The sequence below is a fragment of the Pan paniscus genome, chromosome X, assembly GCF_029289425.2.
Source record: "Pan paniscus chromosome X, NHGRI_mPanPan1-v2.0_pri, whole genome shotgun sequence".
In the NCBI taxonomy this organism is placed as follows: Eukaryota; Metazoa; Chordata; class Mammalia; order Primates; family Hominidae; genus Pan; species Pan paniscus.
The window spans coordinates 53,186,549-53,211,852 of record NC_073272.2 but is presented as its reverse complement, the minus strand read 5'-3'; the positions used below and the strand labels follow the sequence as shown (position 1 = coordinate 53,211,852).

Below are 25,304 nucleotides of genomic sequence, written 5' to 3'. Positions count from 1 at the left end.
TTGATGAAAATTTATAGTTGTAATAACTATATTACAATATCCCTTATGAATATAAACACAATAATCCTCAACAAAATACTAGCAAACCAAATTCAGACACGTATAAAAAGAACTCCACACCATGACTGAGATCTATTCTAGAAATAAAAAGCTGGATAAATATAAGAAAAACAAGAAAGATCTAAAACAATGACCCTAGCTTTTCATCTTAATTAACTATAAAAAGAAAACTAAACCCAAAGCAAACAGAAGGAAGGAAGGAAATAATACAAAGACTAAGGAGTAAATAAATGACATAGAGAATCGAAAAATAATAGAGAGCCATCAATGAAAATAAAAGTTGGTACTTCCAAAAGATCAACAAAATTGACAAACCCTTAACCAGAATGACAAGAAAAAGGATAGAAGACTCAAATTACTAGAATAAGAAAGAAAGAGGGAATATTACTTCCAATCTTATTAAAAAATGCTATAAATAAGTGTATGGCAAAAAATCAGATTAACTTAAATAAAACAAACTCCTAGAAAAACAAAAACTACTGAATCTGACTTAGGAAGAAATAGATAAGATAAAGAGACCTATAACAAGTGAAGACATTGAATTAGTAATCAAAACACTACCCACAAATAAAAGCCAAGGCCAAGACAGCTTCACTGCTAAATTCTACACAAACTCCTTGAAAGGAGGGAAGACAAGGGAACACTTCCTAACTTATTCTGTGAGGCCAGTATTGTTCTGATAGCAAAACCAGACAGAGGCATTACAAGAAAAGAAACCTACAGACCAATATCCCTTATGAATATAAGCACAATAATCCTCAACAAAATACTAGCAAACCAAATTCTGACACGTATTAAAAAGAACTCCACACCATGACTGAGATCTATTCCAGAAATAAAAAGCTGGATAAATATATGAAAAGCAGTGTAATACACTATACTAACAGCATAAAAAATGAAAACCACATGACCATCTCAATGGATATAGAAAAAGCCTTTGATTAAGCCCAATAACTTTTCATAAAAAAAACCCTTAAACTAGGAACAGAAGGAAATTTCTTCAACCTGATAATGGCATCTAGGAAAAAGTCACAGAAACACCATACTTAATAATTAAAGATCAGGCCCAGGCACAGTGGCTCACGCCTGTAATCCTAGCACTTTGGGAGGCCAAGGCGGGCAGGTTGCTTGAGTCCAGGTGTTTGAGACCAGCCTGGGCAACATGGCGAAACCCAGTCTCTACAAAAAATACAAAAACTATCCGGCAAGGTGGCATGTGCCTGTAGTCTCAGCTACTTGGGGGGCTGAGGCAGGAGGATCACTTGAACCCGGGAGGTCGAGGCTGCAGTGAGCAGAGATTGCACCACTGTACTCCAGCCTGGGTGACAGAAGGAGACCCTGTCTCTAATAATAATAATAATATCAATAAATAATTAATGATCAAAAGCTTTCCCTCTAAAATCACGAAAAAGACAAGGATGTCTACTCTCTCCACTTCAACAATATACTGAAGATTCTAACAAGGGCAATTTTAAAAGAAAACACAATGAAAGGCACTTAAGTTATAAAGGAAGAAGTACAACTATCTCTATTTGTGGATGTCATGATCTTGAATGTAAAAATTCTAAGGAATCCACTAAAAACTACTAGAACTTATAAATGAGTTCAGCACAGTTGCAGGTTACAAGATCATAAACAAAAATCAATTGTAGTTCTACCTTGCAATGAAAAATCCAAAAATAAAAGTAAGAAAACAAGTCTAAGCGAAATAAGCCAGGCACAAAAAGACAAACAGCACATGATCTCACTCATTTGTGGAATCTTAAAAAAGCTGATCTCATAGAAGTACAGATTAGAATAGTGGTTACCAGAGGCTGAGGAGAGTAGAGGGAAAAAGTGGGGTGGAAGAGAGGCAGAAAGACTAGTTAAAGGGTACAAAATTACAGTTAAATAGGAGCAATAAGTTCTGTTGTTCTATTGAACAGCAGAATGACTATAATTAACAATATTGCGTTATACATTTCAAAATAACTAGTTGAAGGATTTTGAGTGTTCTTACCACAAGGAAATGATAAATGTTTGAGGTGATAATATGCTAAATACTCTGATTTGATCACTGCACAATGTATATATCTATTGAAACATCACACTGTACCCCATAAATAAATAGAATTATTGTGTATCAATTAAACATAAAATAAAACTTAAAAAAGAAAACAAGTCCATTTACAGTAGCATAAAAGAAAAATTCAACACTTAGGAATAAATTTAGCCAAGGAGGTGAAAGACTTGTCAACAATACTGGGTATGGGGACCTTAATGTGTGGGACCACAACTTGTACACTGAAAACTACGAAATATTGCTGAAAGAAATTTAAGACCTTTAAAAATGGGAAAACACTTGGTTTCATTAATTGTAAGATTTAATATTGTTAAGATGGCAATACTCTCCAAACTGATCTATAGATTCAGTGAAATTCCTATTGAAATTCTAAATACCTTCTGTGCAGAAACAGACAAGCTGACCCTAAAATTAATACTAAAATGGAAGTAATTCAAAATGGTCAAAACACTTTTTGAAAACGTGGAACAAAGTTGGAGGAGTCATACTTCCCAATATCAAAACTTACTACAAGGCTTCAGTTACTAAGATTCTAAGGTACTAGAATAATTGTAGACATATAGACTGATGAACAGAATTGAGAGTGTAGATATAAACCCTTATATTTATGGTGAATTGACTTTTGACAAGAGTGCCAAGTATAGTCTCTCAAACAATGGTGCCAGGACAACTGGATATCTATATGCAAATGAAACTGGACCCCTAGCTCACACCACATACAAAAATAAACTCAAAAGAGATCAAAGATTTACATGTAGAAGCTAAAATTATAAAACTCACAGAAGAAAGCATAGGTGTAAATCACTGTGAACTTGATTAGGTAACAATTTTTATATAAGACACAAAAACACAAGCTATAAAAGAAAAACTAGACAGCTTGGACTTCATTAAAATGAAAAACTTTTGTACTCAAAAGACACTATCAAGAAAGTGAAAAGACAACCCATAAAATGGAAGACAACAATTGAAAATCATGTATCTGTTAGGGACCTAATACCCACAATACATAAAAAGTCATATAACTAAACAATTAAAAATATAAATAATGTAATTTAAAAAGAAGGGACTTGAATAGATATTTCTCTAAAGAAGATATACAAATAGCCGATAAGGACATGGAAATACGTTCAACATCATTAGTCATTAGGGAAATGCAAATAAGAACCTCAATCAGGTACTACTTGACACTGTGAAGAGGAAGAAGGGACCCCCATCCCAAACTTAGGTTAGACGTTGAGACTGGTTACACACACCAAGACGGTACAAGAAAGTTTAATACTTACCTAAATGAAGATTTTCTTGGTGGAGAAGGTCAGGCTTCCCAAGCAGGTAAGAAACGGCTTGACAGAACAAGGAAAGGAGACAAGCTTGGGTTTTCGTTGTGGTTAGGGCCCAGTGTAAGGCTTCCTATACACATGAAGGAGCTTCCATGGTTTGAATCTTTTCCTGACCCCCAAGGAGGGAGCAACCAGAGCTTCTTATCAATTTGTCCCGATGTGGGGCAGAGGGGAAGAAGGTGAAGCTTAAAAAAAAAGTCAGCAAACTTGAAAAAATAGAGTCAGAATCTTACAATTCACCCCTGATGTTTGTCTAATGACTGAAATGTGCCATGTTCATTTAATCAAATATACATTTGTTTAATGAAGCCAGTATGGTGCTCTGTAAGTCCTTCAGAATGAAGTCTGTAAAGAAAGTAAATGTTTTGTTGTATTCCTTCATTAAGCCCAGGACTGTATATTCTAAGAAATGAAATGAGTGCCTTCATCACTATCAATGATGCCTCAAATTCTGAAGGAAAATAAGGAGTCTCTTGGTGAGACCTTATGTTTGACCTTCACTATGTGAAGATAAATGTGTTAACTTGATTTACATTTTGGGTATCTGTGAGGTTAGAGATTCTCAGAGTTCTTTCCCCAAATGGGGCAACTCTTAGGCAGTGGCTCAAGAACCTGTAAAAATGTGCAGATGGGGCCAATTGTTGGCTAGGGCATACAGTGCTAAGGTGAATGCCTGAAGTTTGGCCAACTGTACTGACACCTGTGTTCCTGTCCTTATCAGAAGCATCATGGTTAAAGGATGAAACGCATAAGCTCTCCAGCAAACTCCATTGTATACAATGCTTGTGGTATCATCCATAAATTGTACAAACCATTGTTTTTCACTCCATTTGATCTCAAGGGGCTCTGCAGGTAGCCACATGGTCTGGGAGAGGGGTGATGGGTCCCCCAACACCATGGTATTTAGCAAGGAACTAAAGACAGGAGGCTACCCCTTCCTCCAAGTGGTATATGACAGAGGACCCAGGTTTTTCTCCATCTTGTAGCAAAGAGGCCTCAGTAGCCATGCCCAGCTTGTAGTGCCATGGCTTCCATGACCGAAGGCACAATAGGCAGCTGGATATGGAGGGTCACAGGCTGAGGGATTGTGATAGCCTCTATTTCTAAGACAGTCCACTATGCAGCTAGCAATTGTCACTCTAATGGTGTATAAAACAGGTCCAAGGATGAGAGTCTCTTGCATCAGAAACCCTTGGCAACTTATGGCAATGATGGATGTTCCAGAGGGAGAAATGAGGAAGTTGCTAAAACCTCTATGGTGAAGCGCATCTGGGGTCACTAACGATATTGTCGTTAGTGACTAATTGTCGTTAGTGTCATATTGCAATTTTGACAGATTCTAGAACCTCTTGTTGGAGGGGACCCCCATTCAAGATGAACTGATTTGTAAGAAATAGCGTAAATGGGCTTCAATAAAATTTATAAAAGAGGAATGTTTTGTCTCCAGAACACAAATGAGCCTAAAAGAAGTTGTGGGTGCTGACAGGGTCAATAGCTGCTTTTCTGACAGTGTCAGAGACAGAATGGTCTTCAGTTTAGCAAATAATGTGTAGGTATTGAAAAGTGGTAGGGCCTTGCACTACGTGTGGCACAACAGCCATACCATTTTATGAGCAATTTTGTGAGTATCTGTATTTCCTGAATGAGTGTGTCAAATAAATCTCCTCAGGGAAGGATGTCATCAATGTAATATCACACCTGTACATCTAGAAAAAGCTCGGTACAGTTAAGATCTTGCCAGCAAAGATAGTGTACAATGGCAAAGCTGTGGAGGTATCCCATGAGTAGCCAGGTACATGTTTATTGTGTCCCTTCAGAGGTGAAGGCAAACTGAGGCTGAAAGGCTGTTGAAATAGGCAGTGAATAGAACATATTAGCCAAATCTATAATAGCAAAATATTTACCAGTCACAGACCGGATGGAGTCAGTAATGTCAACAATATTGGGTATGGGGACCTTAATGTGTGGGACCACAACATTAGCGTTATGGTAATCCACCATTAGGTGCCATTCATTTGAAGTTTAAGAACAAGCCAAATTGGGTTGTTAATGGAGAAGACATGGGGATAATCACCCTTTCACCAAATAGGCCTTGTATCATGGGTTTCCGTATTTGTAGACTTATTCTAATTTACAGTGGGCTGTATTAACCTATTTTAACTGGGGGTATAGTCCTTGGGATCTCACATTGTCAAACGGATTCACATGTGCCAAATACTTAATTTTATCACTCATTGGATCAGAGTGCTCATACCCACTATGGGATATTTTAAGGCAATGAATGGTACAAATGTGAGGAATTCAGGCAAGGCAATAGTTCTGATAGTTAATGTGAGGTATACTTGTTTATCTCTTTCCTGTTCAGGAACTCCCCTTAGATTACAGGAGGCACCTTGATTAAATATAGTGGGATCCTGACATAATAACCAATTTGAGCCCCAGTAGTAATTAAGGTCATGAAGTTTTGCCACCCACTGCATTTCAACACCAATCAGCACCCTTTTATCTTTTTGCTCTTTTAGTAAAATTTTTCCATAAATTCTGGATTCTAATTGGGTCAAATTGTGGATCTCCGTTTCTGTTTGTTTCCTCTGCCTCTCATATCTGTTTTTTTTTTCTTTCTTTTACAATCGTGTCACTTAGCAATGGAGATACATTCTGAGAAATGCCATGTGTCATTAGGTGATTTCATCACTGTTGTGCGAATATCACAGAGTGTACTTACACAAACCTAGATGGTATACACTACTACACACCTGTGTTATATGGTATGGACTATTGCTCCTAGACTACACACCAGTACAGCAGGTTACTGTACTGAATACTGTAGGCAATTTTAACACAATTTGTGTATCTGGGTATTTTTGTATCTGTGTATCTAAACCTACCTAAACATAGAAAAGGTACAGTAAAAATATGGTATAAAAGACAAAAATATGGCCAGGCGCGGTGGTTCACGCTTGTAATCCCAGCACTTTGGGAGGCCCAGGAAGGCAGATCACTTGAGGCCAAGAGTTCGAGACCAGCCTGGCCAACATGGTGAAACCCCATCTCTATTAAAAATACAAAAATTAGCCGGGCATGGTAGCAGGCATCTGTAATCCCAGCTACTCGGGAGGGCGAGGCAGGAGAAATCACTTGAACCTGGGAGGAGGAGGTTACAGTGAGCAGAGATCGCACCATTGCATTCCAGCCTGGGCTACGAGAGTCAAACTCCATCTCAAAAAAAAAAAAGACAAAATATGGTACACTTGTACTGGGCACTTACCATGAATAAAGCTTGCAGGACTGGAAGTTGTTCTGGGTGGGTCAGTGAATGAGTGGTGAGTGAATGTGAAGGCCTAGGACATTACTGTACACGAATGTGCACTTCAGTACACTTAGGCTACACTAAAATCATTTTTTAAACATTTATTTCAATAATAAATTAAGCTTAGCTTTCTATAACTTTTTACTTATAAACTTTTTAAAATTTTGTAAAGCTTTTTGACTCTTTTGTAATGATGCTTAGCTTTTAAAACACAAACACATGGCCGGGCACAGTGGCTCACATCTGTAATCTCAGCACTTTGGGAAGCCGAGATGCGCGGATCACCTGAGGTCAGGAATTCGACACCAGCCTGACCAACATGGAGAAACCCCGTCTCTACTAAAAATACAAAATTAGCCGGGCATGGTGGCACACGCCTATAATCCCAGAACTCCGGAGGCTGAGGCAGGAGAATCGCTTGAACCCGGGAGGCGGAGGTTACAGTGAGCCGAGATTGCACCGTTGCACTCCAACCTGGGCAACAAAAGCAAAACTCCATCTTAAAAAAAAAAAAAAAATTATACAGCTATACAGAAATACTTTCTTTCTTTATATTATTATTCTATAAGCTTGTTTAAAATTTTTTATTTCTTAAACTTTTTTCTTAAAAACTAAGATACACACAAATTAGCCTAACCCTACACAGTCACGATCACCAATATCACTGTCTTCCACCTCCACATCTTGTCCCACCGGAAGTTCTTCAGGGGCAATAACACACATGGAGCTGTCATCTCCTATAACAATGCCTTCTCCTGGAATACCTCCTGAAGGACCTGTCTGTGGCTCTTTTATAGTTAACTTTTTTTTTAATAGGTAGAAAGACTACATTTTAAAATACTGATAAAAATTATGGTATAGTAAATACATAAACATGGTTGTTTTTCATCTTTTTTTTTTGAGACAGGGTCTCGCTCTGTCACCCAGGCTGGAGTGCAGTGGCACAATCTTGGGTCACTGCAAGCTCTGCCCCCCAGGTTCAAGCGATTCTCATGCCTCAGCCTCCAGAGTACCTGGGACCACAGGCGTGCGTCACCACGCCCAGCTAATTTTTTTTTTTTTTTTTTTTAAGAGAGAGGTTTTCACCCTGTTGGCCAGACTGGTCTCAAACTCCTGACTTCAAGTGATCTGCCTGCCTCGGCCTCCCAAAGTGCTGGGATTACAGGCGTGAGCCACCACACCTAGCTGTTTTTTTATCATTATCAAGTATTATGTACCATATATAATGGTACTTGTTCTAGTTTTATATGACTGGTACTACAGGCTTCTTTACACCAACATCACCATAAATACGTGAGTAACGCATTGCACTACAATGTTACAACAGCTATGACATCACTAGATGACAGGAATTTTTCGGCTCCATTATAGTCTTATGAGACCACCGTCCTCATATGTGATCTGTCATTGACCAAAACATCATAATGCTGTACATGGCTGTACTTGTTTTTTTGTTGCTGTTGTTACTGGATATATTTCTGGGGGGTCCCTAACCTGCTCATATTTATAAATGTCTTCCTGCAGAAAGTCTCAAATCAGCACTGTCACTGTAAGGGGCCTCCCCAAAGGCAATGGTGGCCATATAAGATTAAAGGACTAGGAGCTTTATGGGTTTGAATTACCCCTTTCTCCATGCTACAGGGGTGCCACTAATGTTTTTCCCTATAATCCTGAAGATCAGGATCTTTGTTGCAACAGAAGCACAGGTGGTGGTGGCGGCAGTGGCAGCGGCGGCGGCGGCGGCGGTAGCAGCAGTGGCAGCGGCAGCAGCAGCAGCAACAGCCATAACAACGGAGGTATTTAAGGGTTCTAGTGAGTCATTTGTGCTTCGAAGTCCAGACCCCAGCAAGCCACATAATAGCTGTTTCTTTTCTCTTTTCTCTCTCTTTTTTTCACTCCCTGATGACTGCTCTCAAGAGCGACCACCCAATGGGCAGTCAGCTGTCAGGGTCAGAGCCTAATTGAGACACAAAACCAGCTAGTCATAGACATGGTTTTCCTCCTGAGCCTAGCATCAGTCACTGCGTTACGTTAAGACACACAAATAGGTCTGGGCTGAGACACATGATCCAGGGCTACTTTAAGGATCCCATACTACTGTTCCTCAATGTCCATTAAATTACCTAAACTTCCAAGTTAGCTAAATCTGTAAGAGAGGTTCTACAGGAGTCAACAATACAACACAGCACAGTACAACTAAAAAACTAGCTACCCTTGCAAGCTCAATGTTTATGCTTGCCATCAGAACCAATTAGTGAGCCAAAGCAATTAAGGAAAGATACTCCCTTCCCCCCATGATGGCTGTCATTATCTGAGCACCAAGCTCACTGTGCCAATTGTTCTTGCCATCCTGGCAGAAGAAGGAGGGACCCCACCCAAATTTTGATTCCAGTGTTCAGATTGATAACACCTCACACACAAAGAGGGTATGAAAATGTTTACTACTTACTTACATAAACAATGCATTTCTGGGGACAGCAAGGCAAGTCTCCTAAGCAGGTTAGAAAAAGCAAGGAAAGGAAACTAAATTGAGTTTTTACTGTGGTTAAAGGATGAGGCAGGAGTGAGGGTTCTTACATTCAGGAAGACACTTGCATGATTTGAATCTCTTGCTAGCTCCAAAGGATGAAGCACTCATGCTTTCTAATTAACTTGCCCAGTTGTGGAGCAGAAAATGAAGAGGGAGAGGTGAGGCTTAAAAGATGTCAGCAGTTAGCAGAACATGGTGGCTCACACCTGTAATCCCAGCACTTTGGGAGGCAGAGGCGGGTGGGTCACCTGAGGTCGGAAGTTCGAGACCAGCCTGACCAACATGGAGAAACCCCGTCTCTATTAAAAATACAAAATTAGCCAGGCATGGTGGCACATGCCTGTAATCCCAGCTACTCAGGAGGCTAAGGCAGGAGAATCGGTTAAACCCGGGAGGTGGAGGCTGTGGTGAGCTGAGATGGCACCATTGCACTCCAGCCTGGGCAACAAGAGTGAAAGTCTGCCTCAAAAAAAAAAAAAAAAAAGATGTCAGCGGTTAAATATTATATTTTAAAAATTAAGTGAGATTCTTTATTATATATACTCACTAAGATGGTTGTAATTTAAAAAAAAAAAAAAGGAAAACAACAAGTGTTAGCAAGGATGTGGAGAAATTGGAACCTTATACATTCCTGGTGGGAATTTAAGTGGTAGAGCCATTTTGGAAAAGAGTTTGGCAGTTCTTCAAAGAGTTAAATATAGAGTTACTATCAATTTCACTCCTAGGCATATACCCCAGAGAAATGAGAAGAACATATGTTTGCACAAAAACGTATACCAGAAGTTCACAGCAGCATTATTCATAATAGCCAAAAAGTAGAAACAACTCATCTGTCCATCTACAATCTGATGAATGAATACATAAAAGGTAGTATACTCATACAATGGAATATCTTTCAGCCATGAAAAGGAATGGAAATACTAAGACATGCTATAATATGGATAAACTTTGAAAACACTATGCTAACTGGAAGAAGTGAGACACAGAAGGCCACATATTGCAAGACTCTAATTATATGAAATGTTCAGAATAGGGAAATTCAGAGAGACAGAGAGTATATTAGTGGTTGCCATGGGCTGGGAGAATGGGGACACCATTTATAAAACTATTCCTTTCCATTTGCCCCTTTTCCTTAGCTTTACTAGACCACAGAGTAACCTCTAAATTGCCCATTATTTTAGGTACTTTCAAGCTCAAGACTAAATGGCATATCCAGTCAGCTACTTTACATCGTCTAAATGACCAATGACCACTTGCTCTCTGGTCCCACTCACAGCTTTTTTTTGTCAAAATTCAGTTCTTTTATTTATTTATTTATTTATTTATTTTTATTATTATACTTTAAGTTTCAGGGTACATGTGCACTTAATATGGTCTCTTCTAGAAAGCCTTCTCTGAGCCCTTAAGGTAGGTTAGAGGTCCTTCCTCTATGTCTCTACTGCCAGCACCACACCTTGGTCTCTCCTCTAGCATAGCACCGCTGTTGCAATGTCTATGTCTACCTCACTCAGTTGAAAACATGTTTAAGTCAATTACATGTTCTCATTATCCAGCTAGTCATCAGTATGTTTTTAGTTAATTGACTGATTAATTAATTAATGATCTGTCTTTTCTAAGACTTATCAATCCATCCTAAGGCTTGCAATCTATCTTCCCCCTACTGCTCTCCCATCACATCTGACGTTCTCAGACACTGTATGTTTTCCTTTCTCACCTTCTCTGACTCCCCGCTTGTTCACTCATACTTCTTGCCTTTCAGGACTCTGGGAACATATTATTCTTATAATAAAGAAGACAAATAGAGAGAATGAAAAGTAGTAATCTACTCCCACTTCCCCTTTAATCTACTGTTTCACTGCTCTCCTTCCCACCTGGAATCTTTTCTTTGTGACCTCTAGAATCCCCCTTCTTAAAAAATAAGCTTCCCCACATTCTTCAATGATTTCTAGAACACCCCTTCACCTCCTGGCCACATATGAGATGTGGTTCCCTCCTAAGCCTAGTGATTCTCCCACACTCACGGTCCCAAAATTCCCAACTGGTAAACCATAGCACTCCGGTAAACCACAAACCTGTGTTTAACATACTATTCATGCAGTATCTGTCAGATGGATAGCCTCAGGTGCAACATGCTGTAAAATGTAACAGGTATAGTATAATGTCCAATTGGTAATAAAGAGAGATGACATGTTTTCTGGAACAACTTTGCCTTGTGAGTATGTAAGGGGCTGTAATTATGGTATTAAACAGGTTGACACAAATAGCAGCCAAAGAATGAAGGGAGATGAAGAGCCACAATAAATACGCCACTATTTTTAATGTCATATCTTGAAAATTCAGATTCTTAACACGTATAAAGCAAAATAATAGTAAAAAATAAAGAAGCAGCGAACTAAAACACGAAATAGACATCTCCTAACTGTAACTATGCTTTAATATTAATGAAATAACTAAAAAATATGATCAGGTCCAAGAAGTACATTAAATACTAATTTTAATTAGAATTTGGATTATTTCATTATCAGATTTAAAATAAAAATCAACAACACATACATACAACATTTTACATCTTCATGTCTGTGGTAAATAGACTATTTTGTCAATCTTCTGAAAACTGAAAAACTTACACAATTATGTTCCCATCATAACCAAGTACATATACGCCTTTCCTTGACTATATCAAGATTCCCCCCTACTTCTTCCAGTTTGCTGACTGGAACACTCTTCATTACTCTTCTACCTTCATACCTCATTTACTCACCAGTATCAAGCATTATCTTCCCTTTCCAAAGCATTTTGGGATGTCCTCTCTGTGCTCCTATAGCCCATTTGCCTACGCCCAGAGTATGCTCAATGTCTAAAGAGTATGAACACAGTACTGTTCACTGCTCTTTAGACACTGCGTATTTGCTCATATCCACACTAGAATGAGTCTTCTCCAAGGACAGGAGACCAGTCAGGTTTACCCTCACATTCCCTGTGCCCAGCATAAGACCAGATACATGATAGTAAGCATTCTATACATTTTTGCTGAATGAATGACTACATAAACAAATGAAAGCCATGTTTAGCGAATTTTCAATAAAATGCTGCAAGAGTCATTCCGATGTATTCACAATAGCAGGGAAAAGAGCACAACAAAAGATCAGGTAGCATGACTTTTAAAATAATAATCCCCTGAGTATTCCCATCTTAGTTTCTAAATACCAAGGTTCACTGAAAAATTACATAGTTCCTTGTAAAATGGCTAATTCCAGGGGTGGGGCAGGGAGTGTACATGATGAGCCTAAAATAGCTTACGCCAAAAAGCAAGGACGCCAACAAAGACTAACGAGATAATGTGAAAAAAAACATAGAAGTGAAAACAGAAGGGGCTCCTAATTTATAAGATGACACTGTTTAAGCATTAAAAAATGACCACAATGGGTTGATACACTTAAAATACATAAAAATCCATGAATTCCTAATGATATTAAAGAAAACAGTGGCGGTTGCTAAGAAACCAACTCATTACTATGAACACTGATAAATGAAAAAAAGCAGCAGCGGCAGCATCATTTATCTTGATTATTATGAAATATACTTCAGGACAAAAAATAGCTGATAAGGAAAAAGTCTTCTTTATAAAGTAATTCCAGTTAATAATGCAGAAAGATTGAAAGAATTAAATATCACCATTTTTCAACCTCTACAGAAATAATGAATCTAGGCAATTATCATCAATGGCTGCTAAAACCAACAGAAGAAAGGTTGGTGGGAAAAGCTACAATGGAGAGATCAGCCCGACAACACCCTGAAATGACAAATCAATCCCAGCATCAATTTAAAAAAAGATAAAATTAGACATGATAAAATACAATAGAAAGTAAACAGCACTGCCTAAAATGAGTCTTTCTCTTAAAAAATAATCAAAATTGAATCTAATCGAGCCTCTAGCTCTAAATGTCAGTAAATAGGAAACACGAGGATGAGAAAACAAAATAAATGCCACCTCAAGGAAGCAATCATCTAAATCCAGATGAGACAGTCTATAGAACTAATGACGTAGTTTCTTGAATTAATCAACGATCTTTCAAAAAGGAGACTAAGGGGCCGGGCGCGGTGGCTCATGCCTGTAATTAATCCCAGCACGCTGGGAGGCAGAGGCCGGTGGATCACAAAGTCAGGAGGTCGAGACCATCCTGGCTAACACAGTGAAACCCCGTCTCTACTAAAAATACAAAAAATTAGCCGGGCATGGTGGCAGGGGCCTGTAGTCCCAGCTACTCGGGAGCCTGAGGCAGAAGAATGGCGTGAACCCGGCAGGCGGAGATTGCAGTGAGCAGAGATCGCGCCACTGCACTCTAGCCTGGGCGACAGAGTGAGACTCCGTCTCAAAATAAAATAAAATAAAATAAAATAAAAAGGGGACTATGCAAGAGCTTTATAAGACTTAAGAGAAAAACACCCACTGGCAATAAATGGTCCTTGTTTGGATACTGACTTAACAAAGCTACTGTATAACTATAACTTTAAGACAATTCACCAGGCACAGAGCAAGACTCCGTCTCAAAAAAGAGAAAAAAGAAAGAAATTATTATTTATCTTACTAAGTATAATAATGACGTGGTGGTTACTTAATGCACCTATGAATTAGAGATACATACTGAGTTATTCACCTGTGTAATGACATATCTGGGATGTGGAAAAAAATGGGTGAGAATAGATAAAACAAAACTTGCCAGTTTTGGCAAAATGTTGTTAATTATTGAAGCTGGGGAATGGATACATTCATGTTTATTTTACTATTTTTTTTTCTAAGGCAGGGTCTCACTCTGTCGCCCAGGCTGGAGTGCACTGGTGCAATCACAGCTGTCTTCAGCCTCAAACTCCCCAGCTCAAGCGATCCTCCCCCCTCAGCCTCCCAAGTAGCTGGGACTACAAGCACATGCCACCATGTCCAGCTAATTTTTAAATTTTTTGTGGAGATGGGGTCTCACTTTGTTGCCCAGGCTGTTCTAAAACTCCTGGGCTCAAGTTGTCCTCCCACCTCGGCCTCCCAAAGTGCTGGGATTACAGGGGTGAGTCACCATGCACAGCCTATTTTACTATTTTCTACTTTGAATATATTTGAAAATGTATGTAACAAAAGAGAAAAGACACAGAAGCCAATGTGAATGTGAATGGGCTCCCACTTGCCATGATTGGACAGTTGGAACAACAGAAGAAATAATGACTGCAATGGATTGAAAAGTACTAAATATATAAATATTCACAAGTTCAACAAAGGAGAGAAAATAACACCAATAAAATCCCCAAAAACTTAACAATACATTAATCTAGGTTGGATGATAGTTTTAAATACCAGCTTACAAAGGCTTATTGAGGAAAATAAATTTGAAAAGATTGGGTATTTGTTGATATTAGGGAATCATTAATTTTCCTTAGTGAGATAATGGTAATTAATTACTACAAAGTAATGCTAATATTAGGAGATGAATGCTGAGATATTTAAGGGTGACGTGCCATGATATCTGCTCCCTAAACTGATCTGTTAGATGGTATCTCAATCAGAATGCCAAGAAGAATGTTTGTAGAAATTGACTAGCTCTAAAACATATAAGGAAAAAGACCAGGAATAACCAAGGCATTATTGAAGAAAAAGAACAAAAGTGTAAGACTCACATAACCATACATAAGGCATGTTGTGAAGTTACATTAATTAAGACAGTGGTATTCATACAAGGATAGACAAACCAAACTGAACAGAATTCAGAACTATATCAAATTATTGATTTATATATTTGAGTTAATGAAAAGGATGGCACTACAAAAGGGAAAGAATGATCTTTTCAATAAGTGGTTTGGGGTTGACTGAATGTCACTTCAACAACAAAAAAAGGGGCCTTTACATATACCCATACTGACAATATACACAAAAATCAATTACAGATTATAAACATAAATATGAAAGGTTAAACAATAACACAGCCTAGGAAACTATCTTCATGACCTTGGGAAATACAAAAGTTTCCTAATCAGTACAAAGGAGCACTAACCATAAATGAAAAAAAATAATGAACGGAATGATATTAGAATTCAGATATTCAGTTCATCAAAAGACACCATGAAGAGACTGAAGATACAAGCCACTGAGATTTGTAATACATATATCTGACAAAGCATTCACATCCTTAATATAGAAAGAGCTCCTATAAATCAATAAAAAAAAAGTTAGCCCAGGAGAAAAAGTAGTCAAAAGATTTGAACAGGCACCTCATAAAAAATATCCAAAGACTAACAAACTTATGGAAAGGTCCATCATCAGAGAAATGCGAAATAAAACCACAGTGAGATACCATTCATAACCATTAGAATAGCTACCAAGACAAAGGCAAGTGTTGGCAATATTCTAGAGCAACTTCCACTCTGAAAAATTTCTGGCCAGGTGCAGTGGCTCAGGCCTGTAATCCCAGCACTTTGGGAGGTGGAGGCTGGAGAATCACGAGGTCAGGAGTTCGAGACCAGCCTGGCCAACATGGTGAAACCCCATCTCTACTAAAAATACAAAAAATTAGCTGGGTGTAGTGGCGGTCACCTGTAATCCCAGCTACTCGGGAGGCTGAGGCAGGAGAATCACTTGAACCCGGGAGGCGAAGGTTGCAGTGAGCTGAGATCACGCCACTGCACTCCAACCTGGGCGACAGAGCAAGACTTTGTCTCAAAAAAAAAAAAAAATTATGTTAGGAGTCTTCTCGTACAATCACCTTGGAAAGCTGGCTGGCAGTATTTACTAAAATTAATCATATACATAACCTGTGATTCAGCAATTCTACTCTTAGGTATATGTCCAACAGAAATGTGTGAATATATCACCAAAAGACATGTACTAGAATGCTCACAATACTATTTGCAAGCTGAAAATGAAAACAACAAAAATGTCATCTACAATAAAAGGGTAACTACATTGTGGTACATTCATACAATGGAATAGCAATGAAAATAGAGGAATTACTACTACACTCAATAACATGGATGAATCTCAAAAACAAATCCTCAAGCCAAAAAATTAACACAAACTGTGTTACTTTTTAAAGTTTAAAAACAGACAAAATTATTATTATACAATGACAGAGGCCAGGATTGTGATTAATTTGGAATAGTAACAAATAAGGGATACATTTAGGGGCTTTCAAAATTTCCCGATCTTGATGCTGGTTACACAGCTGAGTTCACTTTGTGAAAATGCTTTGAGTTGGCCGGGCGCGGTGGCTCACGCCTGTAATCCCAGCACTTTGGGAGGCCCAGGCGGGTGGATCACGAGGTCAGGAGTTCGAGACCAGCTTGGCCAACATAGTGAAACCCCGTCTCTACTAAAAGTAAAAAAGTTAGCCAGGCATGGGGGCATGTGCCTGCAATCCCAGCTACTCGGGAGCCTGAGGCAGGAGAATCGTTGGAACCCAGGAGGTGGAGGTTGCAGTGAGCCAAGATTTCACCACTGCACTCCAGCCTGGGGGACAGAGCAAGACTCCATCAAAAAAAAAAAAAAAGAAAAGAAAAGAAAATGCTTTGAGCTGTACACTTAGGACAATGTGCACTTTTCTGCATGTATTTACATTTACTTAAAATAATGCCTGCAAGTGTCAAATGGTTCAGCCAAAATAGATAAAAAAATAGATAGATGGATGGATAAATGGATGGATGGACGGATGGACGGATGGATGGATGGATGGATGCATGGAGAAAGAGAGTGAGTAATAGAGAGAGTGAGCTAATATGGCAAAGGTTAACAGTTGTTGAATCTAGGTCCAGAATATAAAAGTTTTCATTGTACTCTTCTTTCAACTTCTGCTTGTTTAATTTTTTATTTAAAAATATTCTGGTAAAAAGAGGCATTATTCATGCCTCTCAGAGCTTAATATTTATAATTAGGGAGTAATTCAAGCACCTGATATGATCTAAGTTGTGAAAGAAGCACAAAAAATAAAATTTCTATACCCGGATTGTCTTATAAAATAATAAAATATTCTGTATATTTTTTATTTCTCATTAAGAAACAGATAGAGAGAACCAGACCAGGACTGAGTGCCTGAAAAACCTTAACTCCATAAACTGTACCACAGTTTAGCAAGTTACTATATACCTCCTAGTCTTGGTTTTAGCATTAGTAAAATGACAATGATAATACTGACCTTAGAGAATAGTGTTGAACATTAGGGGGAAAGCCATATTTAAAAGTTTTATCTTTTATAAACAAGCACTGAATTCATTTCACTTTACCGTACCAAATATTTATGGACAACATATTATGAACACAAAGTGGTAAGAGCAGCGAGAGAGATAATCAAATATCCTGTAGGATAGCACACAATGCACCAGCAATCAACAAACTGAGGATGAGGTGGGTATGGAGATAGTGATATGTCTTCCTAAAGAGGCTGACAAGTCGCCTAAATGGTAGCAAGAAGCTAGCCAGGAGGAAGAGAATATGAGAAATTAATGTGAATGGATCAGGTTATTTGAGTATGCAGAGCGTTGAATTAATGCTATGCAGAAAAGTGACCACTAGGGGAATGGGAAGGTGGGGGCGGGTTAGGAAACAGAGTGAACAAATGCAAAGACTATGACATAAATCCTGTTTTCCCATTAATATCTGCATAGTGTGTGCCCTCAGTTCCTTCAGGTTCCTGCTCAAATATCACCTTACCAGTGAAGCCTTCCTGCCCATCCTATCTAAAATAGTAGAACCCGTCCACATTACAACCTATTACATATTTATTTCTTTTTTTGTTTTTTCTTTTTTATTTCTTCATGTATTTTTTTGTTTTGTTCATTTAACACCAGTGCCACTTGCCAATATATATTGTTTATATATTAAGTTATTGTCTGTCTCCCAGCTATAGTTTAAAAGACTTTGTTTTTGTTATCCACTGTTGTATCTCCAGTGCTGAGAACACTGTCTGGCAAATAAAAATTATTCAATAAAAAATTATTGAATGAATGGATGGATGCACAGTGGGTTGAAACAAGTGTGATAATATTTAAATGCTGTGTAATAATGATTTGAATAGAGTATAAAGAGACATCAGCAATACTCTTTCCTAAGTGTTTTGGTGTCACAAAAGCTCTGCCTCATTGTTTATTCTTAAATAAAAACTATACATGGCCTAGAAAAGATAATCACCCCTTAGTCTGGCAAGCATAACACACAGGAAGGAGTCCACTGCTTGTTCAAAGAGAACTTTGGTTAAATTCCTCGTTAGATCCTGATAGAGCCTGGAAAACTCTGTTTCTCAGCATAAATTTAATGATCATTTCGGTATTGTGATTATTATTTAATAACTAATGTTCTCACAAGATAAATTTGACATGGTAACAAATGTAATAGAAAAGTACATTTCACATTGCAACAAATAGATTATGTAATACTTGCAAAGCTCTGAGAAAAAGTCTTCGTCTGCAAAATGTCAGCTTGCTGTTTAATGTTGCTATCAGAGACCAGAAAAGAAATTGCATAATAAACTCAACTCATATAAAGTAATAAATTTGTGACTGGATGCCATTCCTGTCAACCATTTCACTGCTAAGAGAAGTTTTACAGGGGATGGGGAAGCTTACGCTGAAGCTGAAACCAGGTTATAGGTATAATCCACTATGTTTGCCCCCCAAAATCTGAGGTTTCAATTCTATGGCAACATAAAAAAATAAATGCAATGTGTAGAAGACTGAAACCTGTGCAATAGTATCTAAATGATGTATAATTTTGTTTAGAGTTAAAAAAAAAAAAGAACATCATTTGGACAAGTGCCTATGCCTCTTAGGGCTCTAAGGTTTCTGCTTCTTTGCTTATACTTTAAAAGAACCAAAAAAAAAAAAAAGCCTTGACCTTGAAGTCACACCTACTGTTGCAAAGTACGTAATTTACTGGTCTCCGCGGAAGGGGAACAGGAAAGACCAAAGGCCAGCAGGGGGAGTAAAACAGAGGGTAGGAAGGGGCTCTCAAAGAGTCGCAGGTTAAAAGGATGGGGGGCAGAAGGCGGAGGTGAGAGGTAGGAGGTAGGAGTGACCTGTGGCAGAGGGAATGACGCTGGCTCAGACCAGAGAAGAGGATACGGGATAAAGAGGAGAGGTGAAGCATGACCAGGAGTCAAGCGGTTAAAGGGACCACCAGAGTGAGGAGGTGAGGCAGGAGCGGGCCCCCCATCTCCGGAGGAGAAGGGAGGAGATAGCGAGGCGATCAGAACCACAGGCGTCAGAAGCATCCTTCATACAACGCACGCGGGGATGAATTCTCCTTTCCACCCCACGGTGAGGCACAAAAGGAGGTTTCCCTGGAGTGTATGGGGATTTATTTGTGAGAATTACCAAGTCCCCTTCTTTACACTCACCTTGACGAAGAAGGCAGCAACGATGGCGTGACCGGAAGTGCTGTCCTCTTTTGTTTGGCGGAAGCTTTAGCTTCTGCAGCCGCCACCCCCTCCTTCACTTCAGGCAACTTCCTGTGCCTCTCTAGCAAGCTCTGCAATGCTCTATCTCATTGACTCCCTCCCTAGATCAACACCTACATTGTGATGTAAACCGGCAGGGAGAGAGAATCACTAACTTTTTACAAATCCTAATTCTAGTCGTGCCAGGAGCTGCAGTATCTCTGCCAAATCCCTCATGTACAATTCGCCACCTCTCCTTGTTGATTCGCCTTAGAAATATCTCCCTTCATCTTAGTCCCTTAACTCAGGCCTCATTTTCTCTGTCTTGGATGTCTACAGTTACGTATTTACCAAACTGATTTACTGTTTTCTGGCACACCACTTTTAAAAAGTTCATTTGTATTAGCGGTATACTTCAATTTCAAGCTTTTTACAAAAATCTTCAATCTAAATCATTTTTGCTTTGAGATCGTATCCAGAGTTACATACCGTATTCAAATATCCAAAGAATAAACGTGGACTCATTTAGAAAGCATTCTTGCAATATTTTACATACTCTCCAAGAAAAGGAAGAAAATGAAAACTGAAAAAAATGTTTCAATAATAAAAATCCGTACTCTGGTTAAATACTTTCAGAACAATTTTAGAACTGAATTATTTATTGCCACTACCTCCAGAAAGTTCTCCTGGCCCCCAAATCTGCGCCACAATTCTCACCACAGGGGAGGATCTCTTGTGGTTATTTTTAGTCAGTCCACAAGTATATACTGAGCACCTACCATGTCCCAAATACTATGCTACACCCAGAGACACTACACTAGGATCCCAGAGCCTAGAGCTAAAGATGACATTTAAACACTTAAGAGCCTAGCATAAAATACGTGTTTATCAATGTTTGTTAAATGAATAAATGACCAAAATGTGGTCAGAGCAAAGAAGGAAACTAGCAATAAGGTCGGTCCTTAGTTTTGCTGGTACTTTTACAATTTATTTCAACAATTTGACTCACGTTTCCCACTAAGCACTGCTTTAGCTGCATCCCACCAATCTTTATATTTTGTATTTTGATATTTTTGTATATTGATTCTAATTTAGTGCAAAATGATCTCTAATTTTACCTTTGTAGTTCCTCCTTTTTTTTTTTTTTTTTTTGAGACAGGGTTTCACTCTGTTGTCCAGGCTGGAGTGCAGTGGCATGATAATAGTTCACTATAACCTCAAACTCCTAAGCTCAAGTGATCCTCCTGCTTCAGTCTCCCGAGTAGCTAGACCACAGAAGCACACCACCATGTCCAGCTAATCTTTTTTTATTTTTTGTAGAGATGGGGTCTTGCTTTGTTACCTAGGCTGGTCTTGAACTCTTGGGCTCAAGCAATTCTCCTGCCTCAGCCTCCCAAAGTGCCGGGATTACAGGCATGAGCCACTGTCTCCAGTGTGTACTTCCTCTTTGACCCATGGGTTCTTTAGAAATGCATGTTTAATTTCCAAGTATTTGGAGATTTTCCTTTTATTTTCCACTATTGTTTTTTTAATTCCATTATGATCAGCAAACTTACGATATATGATTTCAGTTCTTTTACATTTGTTAAATTTTGTCTTATGACTGAAGATATGGTCAATTTGGTGAATGTTCCATGTACACTTGAAAAGAATGTGAATATGCATTCTCCTGTTGTTGAGTGAAATGCTCTATAAATATCAGCTAGAGATAATTGATAATATTCAGTTATTCTGTATCCTTGGTTATTTGCTATGTAAAATATTATATTAATTATTGAGAGAGGAGTGTTCATGTCCCTAATTATATTTGTGAATTTGTCTATTTCTTCTTTCAGCCTCTGAGATTTTGCTTTATATATGAGGGGTCTTCAAACTGTTCATGGAAATACATATTATAAAAAAAAACTATGCCTGGATTTCAAAAATTTTTTGCACCAAAATAAACGCTAACATGTCCGAACAGGATCTAGCTTGAAGCGCTATGAAGGATAGGACATCAGTTTGAACAGAGCGCCTGTGAGAGCAACATGAATTCTGCTACAATTGAAACAAGAAAAACATCATATTTATGGTGAAGCTGGGTGGATGCATGGTGAAATCATTGATGTTTTATGAAAAGTTTACAGAGACAATGCCCAAAGAAATCAGCAGTTTATATATTTTTTTGTAGTTTTAGTAGAGATGGGGTTTCACCACATTGGCCAGGCTGTTCTCAAACTCCAAGCTTCAAGTGATCTTCCTGACTTGGCCTCCCAAAGTGCTGGGATTACGGGTGCACACATGTAATCCCAGCTACTCAGGAGGCTGAGGCACAAGAATCACTTGAACCCAGGAGGCAGAGGGTGCAGTGAGCCAAGATTGTGCCACTGCACTCCAGCCTGAGCAACAGAGAAAGACTCTCAACAAAAAAAAGAAAAGAAAGAAAGAAAGAAAGAAAGAAAGAAAGAAAGAAAGAAAGAAAGAAAGAAAGAAAAAAGAAAAGAAAATTAAAAAAAAGAAATCAGCAGTTTACAAATGGATAACCTGTTTTAAGAAGGGATGAAGGCCAGGTGTGGTGGCTCACATCTATAATCCCAGCACTTTGATAGGCCAAGGAGGGAAGATTGCTTGAACCTAGAAGTTTGAGACTAGCCTAGGCAACATAGTGAGACGCCATCTCTACAAAAAATTTTAAAACTAGCCAGGTGTGTTGGTGTGCACCTCTAATCCCAGCTACCCAGGAGGCTGAGGTGGGAGGATCACTTGAGCCAGGGAGGTCGAGGCTGCAGTGAGACATAATCACAAAAACTGCACTCCACCCTGTGCAGTGCCAGGGTGTCAGGTGACAGAGTGAGACCCTGTCTCAAAAAAAAAAAAAAAAAAGAAGGAATGAGACAATGTTGAAGAGGAAGCTCACAGCAGCAGACTATCCACATAAATTTGTGAGGAAGAGATTCAACTTGTTTGTGCCCTAATTGAAGGGAACTGATGATTAACAGCAGAAACAATAGCCAACACCATACACATCTCAACTGGTTCAGTTTACTCAATTCTGACTGAAAAAATAAAGTTGAGCTAACGGTCCACTCAATGGGTGCCAAAACCATTGTGCCCAGATCGGCAGCAGATAAAGAGGAGAGCTTTCAATGGAAATTTTACACAAGTGGGATCAAGATCCTGAAGCCTTTCTTCGAAGAATTATAACAGAAAATGAAACGTGGCTTTACCAGTAAGATCCTGAAAACAAAGCACAATCACAGTAATGGGTACAAAGAGATGGCAGTGGTCTAGTCAAAGGAAAAGTAGACTGGTCAAGAGCAAAGGTAAAGGAAACAGTTTTTTGGTATACTTGAGGCATTTTGCTTGTTGACTTTCTGGAGGGCTAAAGAAAAATAACATCTGTTTATTATGAGAGTGTTTTGAGGAAGTTAGCCAAAGCTTAAGCAGAAAAACACCCAGAAAAGCTTCACATAAACAGTGCTCCTGTTCAGTCCTCTAATCAAACAAAAGCAATTTTGAGAGAGTTTTGATGGGAAATCATTAGGCATCAACCATGCAGTCCCAATTTGGCTCTTTCAGTCTTCTTTTTGTTTCCTAATCTTAAAAAAATCTTTAAAAGGTGCTTGTTTCTCTTCGATTAATAATGTAAAAAACAAACAAAGAAACAAACAAAAACCTGCATTAACATGGTTAAATTTCCAGGCCCTTCAGTTCTTTAGATATGGACTAAATGGCTGGAATCTTTGCTTACAAAAGTGTTTTGAACTTGATGGAGCTAATGTTGAGAAATAAAGTTTATAGTTTTTATTTTTATCTTTTAATTATATTTTCCCACAAACTTTTTGAAGTCCCCTCGTATTTTGAAACTCTTTTGTTAGTGTATGCACATGTAGGAAGGTTATGTCTTCTTGGTGAATGGAACCTTTTTATTATTATATAATGCCCTTCTTTATTCCTGGGAATTACCTTTGCTCTGGAGTATAATTTGTCTGATATTAGTATAACCACTCCAGCTTTCTTTTCTTTTCTTTTCTTTTCTTTTCTTTTTTTTTCTGAAGACAGGGTCTTACCTTGTTGCCCATACTGGAGTGCAGTGTTGCAATCACAGCTCACTGCAGCCTCAAACTCCCAGGCTCAAGTGATCCTCTGGCCTCAGCTTCCTGAGTAGCTGGGACCACAGGTGTGCACCATGATGCCCAGCTAATTTGTTTTTTGTTTTTTTCTTTTTTTTTTGGTAGAGACAGGGGTTTGGCATGTTGCCAGGCTGGTCTCAAACTCCTAGGCTCAAGCTATTGGCCCTCCTCAGCCTCCTAAAGTGCTGGGATTGCAGACATGAGCCACTGCACCTGGCCCTCTATCTTTCTTTTGATTACTGCTTTCATGATATACCTTTCCATCTTTTTACTTTTAGGCTACTGATGTGAATTTCTTGTAAGCATACTTAGAAAACCTTTTTCTCCTCCAAGATTATGAACAGCTCTCCTGTTACTTCTAATGTATCAATGTTTGAATTTAAATATTTGATCCATTAGGAATTTATTCTAGATGACATATGAGGGAAAATCCCATTTTATATTTTTTTCTTCCAGGTGGTTTACTTTCTTTTTCCAAAAACATATTTTGACTGAATCTATTTTTTCCCTACTGATATGAGCAGCTAATGCAAATAACCTAAATTTATTTGTCCTGCAGCTTTTTGTTTTGCCTTCCCTTTTACTGATTTCTTACTGAGTTTCACTCTACTTAATTTGAAGATATCCATTAATCTCAGCTTTTGTATGAATAAAAACACAGACTTCCAGAAAGGAAGTATCAGGTGTTCTACAGACCATCCGCACAGGGAAATAACCATAACTGCTAAAAATTATTTTTAAAACAACCATATAAAGTCTCAGAAAATTTCTCTAAAGGCATAGGACAAATGAAGAAACATTTATTCAAAAAATATAAATGTCAGTAAGAACAGTGAAAGTCTGCGGCACTTGAGCCATGACCTACTCAATCCCTCCCCCATCAAAATCAGCGTGATTAAAGCTATCATTTGGGTGGGTATGGCCAAGAAAATATAGCCTCCTCTTCCCCAGTCTCCTGGTTAAGGGCTATTATTTCTCCCTTGGGGTGAGCAGGCCACCAGTATTAGTATTTTTCATCACCTCCAGCTTTATGTTGCAGAGTCTAAATTCAAAGTGAGTGCAGCTGAGAGGCCCAGGGTGCCCTTCCTCTACCTAGCCACCATTTATAGGGTGGAAACTCTATGTCAGGAATGGCAGGCCAAAAATACTGGGGTTTTAATATCCCTCGTTCAAGTTTGCTCATAGAGTGCAGGTTCCACAGTGGCAGAGACAAGCCAAGAAGACCAGAGTGTGCTGCCTCTACCCAGTGCTCAACTCATAAAGTAGGGCTTTCACTCTGAGAGAAGCAGTCCACTGTTTCTACTCCAAGCCCCAGAGCAGTGGTGCAGTGATTTTGCCCAGGAGGGAGACTGGCCATAAGAAGAGAGCTTCAAAGCTCTCTGCAATAAAACTGAATTTATTTGGAACAGAGTGTGGTAAGTTCAAGCACAAGCACAATCTCAAAAACAATGAAGTTTTTAGTGGTGAGCATTGAGAACAGTCTGGTA

At 38.7% G+C, this 25,304-nt stretch overlaps 1 protein-coding gene across 4 annotated transcripts in view; it reads right to left on the bottom strand.

Moving 5' to 3' along the window:
* The window catches only part of MAGED1 (MAGE family member D1), a 99,282-nt gene extending 79,511 nt beyond the window's left edge, over nt 1-19,771 (bottom strand). The window contains exon 1 of one of the 4 annotated variants that reach the window (XM_055106843.1): nt 19,667-19,771. The gene's annotated coding sequence lies outside the window, so the exon portion shown is untranslated. The remainder of the gene's footprint in view (nt 1-19,666) is intronic. The other 3 variants (XM_055106845.1, XM_003804875.6, XM_055106844.2) reach the window with 3 other exon arrangements.
* Nucleotides 19,772-25,304: the final 5,533 nt, after the last annotated feature.